Source organism: Neophocaena asiaeorientalis, unplaced genomic scaffold, assembly GCF_003031525.2.
Source record: "Neophocaena asiaeorientalis asiaeorientalis breed wild unplaced genomic scaffold, Neophocaena_asiaeorientalis_V1.1 scaffold114, whole genome shotgun sequence".
In the NCBI taxonomy this organism is placed as follows: Eukaryota; Metazoa; Chordata; class Mammalia; order Artiodactyla; family Phocoenidae; genus Neophocaena; species Neophocaena asiaeorientalis.
Genome location: NW_020173116.1, coordinates 14,297,226 through 14,305,099, shown reverse-complemented (window position 1 = coordinate 14,305,099; position 7,874 = coordinate 14,297,226).

Below are 7,874 nucleotides of genomic sequence, written 5' to 3'. Positions count from 1 at the left end.
GGCAGGGGCTGGTGGGCGGCGGCCTGCGGGCAGGTGCGCGGACAGGTGCGCGCAGGCAGGTGCGCGGGTGGCGGGGGGGCGGCGCCGGGAGGGGGCGGCTGTGCGGCTGCGCGCTTTCGGGGCAGGGAAGACCCGAGACTTGGTCCGGCTTTGGGTGGGCTTTCGCTGTTCTGGAGGGAGGAGCCCGGCGGGACGACACCCCGTGCCCCTTGCCCGTCTCCCCTCCACCCTTGCGTGCGATGGTTTTGTCGCTGTGCTTGACGTTTCCTGGAGCTCGTGGGATTTGAGGGTGCAGATTCCGGGCCACATTCGGGCCTGTTTGGCCTGTACTGGGAGACGGGGCAGGGGTGCGATGGGAGGAGGGGGGATCTCGCCCCTGTTCTCCCCTGGGACGGAGGTACGGGTGGAAGGAAGTTGAGTTCTCCGCTTCTCGCCTTCTGTGTTTTAAGGGGTGGCTTTCAAGACACAAGCTCCCGCCTGCGGTTGCCCGCACCTGCCATTGCTTCCGCCACGGGCTGCTGGGTGACCATCACCCCCCAGGCCCTACCTGGCCGCTGGAAATGGGGGTTCACACAGCGCCTCTTAATGCACACGGACTGTACTGGGTGCTGGGGTCCCAACCTGTCGGATCAGGGTTCCATCCTTGAGAAAGCTCTTGGGGAGGGCAGGCAGCCGCGGGGACAGTGGTGGCAGGTGAAGACCTGGGGAGAATGTGTGAGGAGGGTCCGCTGCGGTGTGAGCTGGCAGACCCTGGCCCAGAGCTCACGGCTGGAGGCGCCCCCCGAGCCCACTACCCCTCCTCTGGCCGCGCTTCTCTGTTGGTCAGCCGGAAACTCCAGCCCTATGGTCGGATAGGAAGGAACATCTGGCCAGCTGCTTCCTTTTCTTTTTCCTTCCATTTCTGACAGCCACACAGCCTCAGTGGTCACCGAAGCGGCCTCTGATGTGTGGCCCTAGAGGCCGTCTACCGCTAGCCTTCTCAGGCCCCATTCCTTTGTGAAAAGGGGCCGTGCTGCTCCATGGCGGTGGTGGGCGTGGAGCTGCAGGTTCAAACCCTGACGCTGCCACTTCCTAACTGGGAGCCCAGGGCATTCACTGGACGTTCTGAGCCTCACTTTCTTCAATCAAAATAGGGGGAATATGAGGAAAGATACATGCATTCCAGGAAGAAAATGTGCATTGGGCACAGAGCCTGGCACTTAGTAGGTGCTCGATGAATTATTGTTACTAAATACAAGCGAGGATGCGGGGTGGTAGCTGTCTCAGCTCTGAAGTCCGTGGTGTTGGCTCTGAGTAACCGTTAACCCAGTGAGGGCTCTCCTCTGGGGTGAGAGTCCCCGGGGGCTCTGAACTCCAGTTTGCTGTGCCCATTTTACAAAGACACGGGGGCCAGGTGTGGTGCTAGCCCTCGCCTTCAGGTACGTCCTCTGCCTTTTCTCTTCCACTCAGACGGTGAACAGCAGTCCTTGGGTCCTACAGGTGGAGGCAAGTTGCCGTCCACTGCGGGCTCCCAGGACGCTCCAGCCTCTGCCTAACCCTCCAGTGACAGGGATTTTGTCAGGAACCTGTTCTTCCCTCAGGCAGCTCCAGTTGACAAGTTTTAAAAGCACAGAGCTCACTGTTTAAAAAACGTGAAATTTCCAGGCCTGATTTGCAGCTAGCATTTCTGTTCATAAAAAAAAAGTAGTTAGTATGGTTTATTCCTTCACGCTAATATTAAAATTTTGTGATCCTTTAAGAAGACTCGAGGAAATTTGACTTAACGAGTTAAGCATCTTGGTCTTGGTCTTAGTTCTCATTAGAAATACAGTAGTCATTTGTGGTAGCCAGGTGTTTGTATACCGCCCGACAGTTTGGCCTGTACTTTATAACTTATCTCCTCTGTGGCAAACCTGACCCATTTTCCTTTCTTAAACAATACTGTACTACAAAATGGACGTAGAAGTAACAAGTTAATTTGGGGCTACCCCGAATGAGCTGGAGTGCCCCATGCAGAAGGGCAGGAGTAGTCATTGAGCGTGTTGTGAAATCGTGCAGATGATTTGAGATCAAGATCTTTTGATAGTCAAGTAGCTGCTGTTGGGTAAATTAAAGATTCAGGAAAAATAACATGTGGAAAAGGACAATTGCCTAGCATCCAGTAGGCCCTCAGTGATTCTTATGATGGTTTGAAGGTCCAGTATTGAGGAAGACGTTACAAAGGAAATGCCTGGAGATCCACACTCCTCCTCTGCTCTTTTCCGCCTCCTCTGCCCCGCCCTTCCCAAATCCCTGCTTTAGTTATAACTGCTGATGTTGCTGTTCCAGGACGCATATGATATATATACACAGAGACACGCAAATGCATATATGTGGTAATATGTATGTGTACATACACTTGTGTGTGTATATTTACGTATCTATGTATTTAAAGAATTCTGATTAGTGTCGCCCAGGAATAAGGGTCCCAGCTATGAATAGTTACGTATAGGTACGTACTGGGAAACGATCAAGATGACAAGTTAGTTGTTCGGCCTTAGCTGTCTTTTTTCTTCTGTTTTAAGATACTCTTTCAGGTCACTGAAACAGGTTTATTGTGATGTAACTAGCCTTATAATATCTCTGTCGCATGAGTGCAAAAGAGAACATTAAATGGTCATCCAGTGGTGTCCTGATTTTCAAAAGGGGGAAAAGTTGTCTTTGGTGCAGGTTGGTAAATGTGTTGTCGATTCCTGGCGGATTTCAGGACCGGGTCACTGAGCAGCTGGCTGTGAGAGCTTAGAGAACCACAGGGGCAGCATGGGCTGCAGTCCCTCAGAACAACTGACGCCACAGAAACGTGTGTCCCGTTTAGGTAAGATTACCGGGCTAGCGGAGAAACGTGTCCGCGTGTCCCTCTGTATCTGAGGTCGAGCAAGGCGGTGCTGACTGCACTCCATTTGGGAAGAAGCGTTTATTTGTGACACAGGTTGTTGAGGGGGCGAGGCGTTTGGCCACAGAGAAACGTTAGAAGGGAGGGTGAGGCGGGTCCTGGGGGCTCTCTTCTAGCCTCGGGATGGAAAGCGAGGACCTACTGCTGAGGGTCCCCCGGGGAGGGCCTCACACCATGGTGCCCCCCGTGTCTGGGGTTGTCTGAGTTCTCTTCGGGGATCCGAAGTCACACTCGCCCCCTTTGGTCAACGCAGTAGGAAGAACATGGCCTTGGAGTCAGAAACAGAAACGGGGCTGAAGTCCCAGTTTCTTCACCTGCGGCTTTGTAGCCTCTGTGCCCACAGTGACACCCGCCTCTCGAAGCGAAGCATCTGTCCAAACCCAGGGCCCAGGGCCGCAAACAGCTGGTGCCTGTCCTTCATCCAGACTCAGAGCGGCCTTGAGCCCGGGGTGGGCAGTGTGGTGCAGTGGTTAGGGCCCCGCTCTCCGTGGTCCTTCAGCCTGTGAGAGCTCCATCTCCCCCTGCGGAGTGGAGTGACGGGAGTGCTGGCCTGGTCGGCCACCGCGGTGAGCTGGAAGAGCCCGCTTGATCCGGAGCCTGGCACGTGAGGAGCATCGCAGGGGTTGTGGCTCCCCTAGGATACTGTTATCACTACCCTGTCCTCCACAGGAGCCAGAGAATAGCCCAGAGGGAGCACGTGATCCACCCAGATTCAAGAAGGGGACAGGCCCAGAGGCTTTAAGTGACTTGCCAGGAATACACTCTGTTCACCTGAGTCCATCCCAGACTTTCCCGGCTACCCTGGTCCAGCGTCTGCTCGGTCTTTTCCCTGGGTCCACGAGAAACTGGCCCCGAGCTTGCTTCTTAGCCTCCATGGGAGAGAGGCCAGGTGACCTGTGGTGTTGTGAGCCCTCCTTTCCGGCCTCTCCACTCAGCTCCGTCCTCTGGGCCTCAGCTGTCTCTCCTGATCTTACGGGACCAACGTGATAACCTGTTGGCATGGGGTTGAAAACAGCCGGTGAAACTTGGGAGGCTGTGTATGTCTCCCCCGGCCCTTTCCTGGAACGTGAGAATGTGTGACAACTTTAATTCCCTTGTAGGTTTGATATTTTCAGACCTGATTTCAGTAGAACTGCTATTTTCAGTTTTCCCAAAGATTTCCCCTTCTAGAGTATTGGTATCTCAGGTCTTTATAAATGTGTTTACCCAGGTTAATCGAGAAACTTCTTAAGAAACTTTTTTCTATGAAAGTCTGTTGTTAAAATGGCAAAATAAAAAATTTTTTAATGTTGCATTTGTAGAAATACTGTAAGTGACAGGCAGATTCAAGGAATGCAAGCTCTCTTACAGCTAACGCCTGAACTCCTCTGACCAGTGGCAGGCTCTCGGAGGGTCTCTGCCGTGCTCCCTGGGCCCACTTCCAAGACTCTGACCCCCAGCCAGAGTCTTTCTTTCTTCTTCAATTTCTTGGCCGCACCCTGCGGCATGCAGGATCTTAGTTCCCCAGCCAGAGATCAAACCCGTGCCCCCTGCGGTGGAAGCGTGGAGTCTTAACCACTGGACCACCAATGAAATCTATTTTCTGATGAATGGTTTCCATCCCTTGAAATGGTGCCCAGGGAGTGGTTTTTGCCCCCGATCCCTTTTGACAACTGGTGGGTTTGTAGAGCACCTCACGTGCTTGCAGACGTAGACATGGCTTTCCAGCTCAAGTGCCTCAGGAATTCAAGGATTCAAAACTGAATGTAGCTAATAAAACAAGTGACTGATGTGGGATAATATGAATAGGTTAATGACTAACTTCTCTTTATAAGTAAGAGGAAAGGTTGGCCAAGTTTTTTTTTTTTTTTTTTCTATATGCGGGCCTCTCAGTGTTGTGGCCCCTCCCGTTGCAGAGCACAGGCTCTGGATGCGCAGGCTCAGTGGCCATGGCTCACAGGCCCAGCCGCTTCACAGCATGTGGGATCCTCCCAGACCGGGGCACGAACCCGTGTCCCCTGCATCGGCAGGCGGACTCTCAACCACTGCGCCACAAGGGAAGCCCCCAAGTTTACATTTTTAAGGGTTTCGCATCTTGTGATCAGTTTGGAGTTTATCTTTTAGGCAGTGGCACACTTTCCGAAGCGCTTTAAGGGGGGTGATGACGTGATGTTTGAGATGTGAGGTCCATGGTCCTGCCCATCTTCCTGTGTTGGCTTAGAATCAGGCCTGGCTCTGGTCCAAACGTTAGAATGACCGTTTGATCTCTGTTCACTTATAAAGGACTATCAGAAAATTTAAAAAAAATGTAAAATGGGACAATAGAAAATCTGCCTTTAGGTAAAGTGTCCTTTTTAAAATGTAGGTAAGAGTTAATCTTTAGCTGGTCCATAGGGAAGCACCTCCTGGGATAGGGCTGTGATACCCATTGATGGGTTTTTACCTCTAAAGTGATACATCTCCAATGCACATGTGCTGCGTAGGGCTCTGTAGAGTTTGTTTTATTTTAAAGTGTTGATGTAATCCTCAAATGTGTGATTCTTTGCAGACACACAGGATGCCATGCCCATCTTAAGGCTGTTCTCATATTATGTGAGCGTTCTGTGACAGGAGGTAACAGTGTCCTTTGGTTCAAGAAAAGTAGTTATTGGCGAGGATCCCATCTTAATAAATAGCACTTTGTCATAGCATTCTTTTAGCAGGATATATTTATTTCTGGCTCAGATCGGGAGTCTATATGTATATATATATTTTTTTCTTTGTTTAATCTTGTAACCTTGGGTCTACGAGTGTCTTTCTGCGTCTAGATAATCTTTCTACCTCAAACATTGCTTTTATTCCATGTTTATTCTTTCTGCTGTGACTTTTACCCGCGGCGTGGAGCATTTCCATTGCTCCAGGTTCTTGCAAATCCCCAACGTCATAGGACTTCAGAGGTGTTGTCCGCTTGATGGATATGCAGCGAAGTCTCCTTGTAGCTGCAATTCCAGATGGTTCTACAGGTTAATCACTCCTCCACGGCTGCTGGCCATTCACGTCTCCGCTTTTGTGAGAAGCCGGATCACCTTTTGCCCGGTCTTCTGTGAGATTCGTGTTATTTTCTTCCTGTGCGAGTTCTCTGGACCATCCGGGCGTGTATTCGTCAGACGTGTGAGGTCAGCGTCTTCTCCCCCATCCTCATGTTTCTTCATCTTAACTTTTCACTTTCTTTTTTTTTTTTTTTGCGGTACACGGGCCTCTCACTGCTGTGGCCTCTCCCATGGCAGAGCACGGGCTCCGGACACGCAGGCTCAGCGGCCATGTCTCACAGGCCCAGCCGCTCCGCGGCACGTGGGATCTTCCCGGACCGGGGCACGAACCCGTGTCCCCTGCATCAGCAGGCGGACTCTCAACCACTGCGCCACCAGGGAAGCCCAACTTTTCACTTTCTTGATGGTATCTTTTGAAGAACGTAGGTTTTACATTTTAACGTGAATAAATTTACCTTTCTCCCTAGGGTTTGAGCTTTTTTATCTTATTCTAGAAGTTCTTCCCTACCTTAAGGTCATTAACATTTTCCCCTATTTTCTTCTCAAAGTTTTAAAGTTATGCCTTCCAAACTTAAGACTCTTCATCCATCTGGAATAGTTCTGATGTATGGTATAACGTAGGACTCTGGTTTATCTTTTTGCTTCTGGGTGGATATCCAGTTGCCCAGCACTGTTTACTGAGTAGGTGAGTGCCCTGTGACATGCAGTGCCACCTCTGCCATATTTCTAGGTTCTGTATATGCACGGTCTGTTTCTGAGCCCTCGGGTATGTTCTCTTGGGTTCGTCCTTTACCAGCACCACATTATCCCAATAGCCATCACTTTATATTTCATCTTATCTGTTGAGTCAAGTCCCCTTACCTTACCTTTTTCAGAAGTGTCTTGCCTTTTTTGGTCCTTCTTTGCATATGAATTTTATAGTCTTCATGTTGAGTTATACACACACACACACACAGATACACACATATATACCTGTTACAATTTTATTGGAATTGCATTTTTTTCTCTGGGTCTTTTAGGGGCAAGTTTGCTTTTTATGGAAGCAGAATTTGCATACAGTAAAATACGCCGAACCTAAGCGCACAGTTCAGTGAATTTTGACAAACCCATACACCTGTGCAACCAATGCCTCAAACAAGACGTAGGATATTTGTGTCACCCCAGAAAGTTCCCTTGTGTCACCCCTTTCTTTCCAAAGTAACCACTGTTCTGACTTCTATCACTATAGATGAGTGTTGCCTGCTTTTGAACATCATATACGTGCAGACACACGTATGTGTATAGTTTCTTCCATTCAGTGTTTTTGAGGTTCATCCATGCTGTTGGCTTCAGGGGTGGTTTATCCTTTTTATTTCCAAGTTGTATTCTGCTTTGTGAATACTCCACGTATGGGTACAAATGGGTAAAACTGAACTGTGTCCTGTTTTCGGCTATTATGAAGAAGGCTGCTATGCACATTCTTGTACAAGTCTTATTGTGGGTGTTGGCATGTACTCTGGAGAAATGGAAACATTAAGAGCGGAACTGCCGGGTGACAGGATATATGCGTGTTTAACTTTGTAAAAGACCACCAGATTTCCAAGGCAACAGTACCATTTTATCCTCCTTCCAACAAAGTATGAGATTTCCAGTTGTCCTTTATCCTCATTAACTCTTAGTGTTGTCAGTCTTTTTTTTTTTTTGTGGTACGCGGGCCTCTCACTGTTGCCGCCTCTCCCGTTGCGGAGCACAGGCTCCGGACGCGCAGGCTCAGCGGCCGTGGCTCACGGGCCCAGCCGCTCCGCGGCACGTGGGATCTTCCCGGACCGGGGCACGAACCCGCGTCCCCTGCATCGGCAGGCGGACTCGCAACCACTGCGCCACCAGGGAAGCCCATGTCAGTCTTTTTAATTGTCGCCATTCTAATAGGTGTGAAATGGTATCTCATGGCTTAAAATAGATTTCTCTGATGGCTA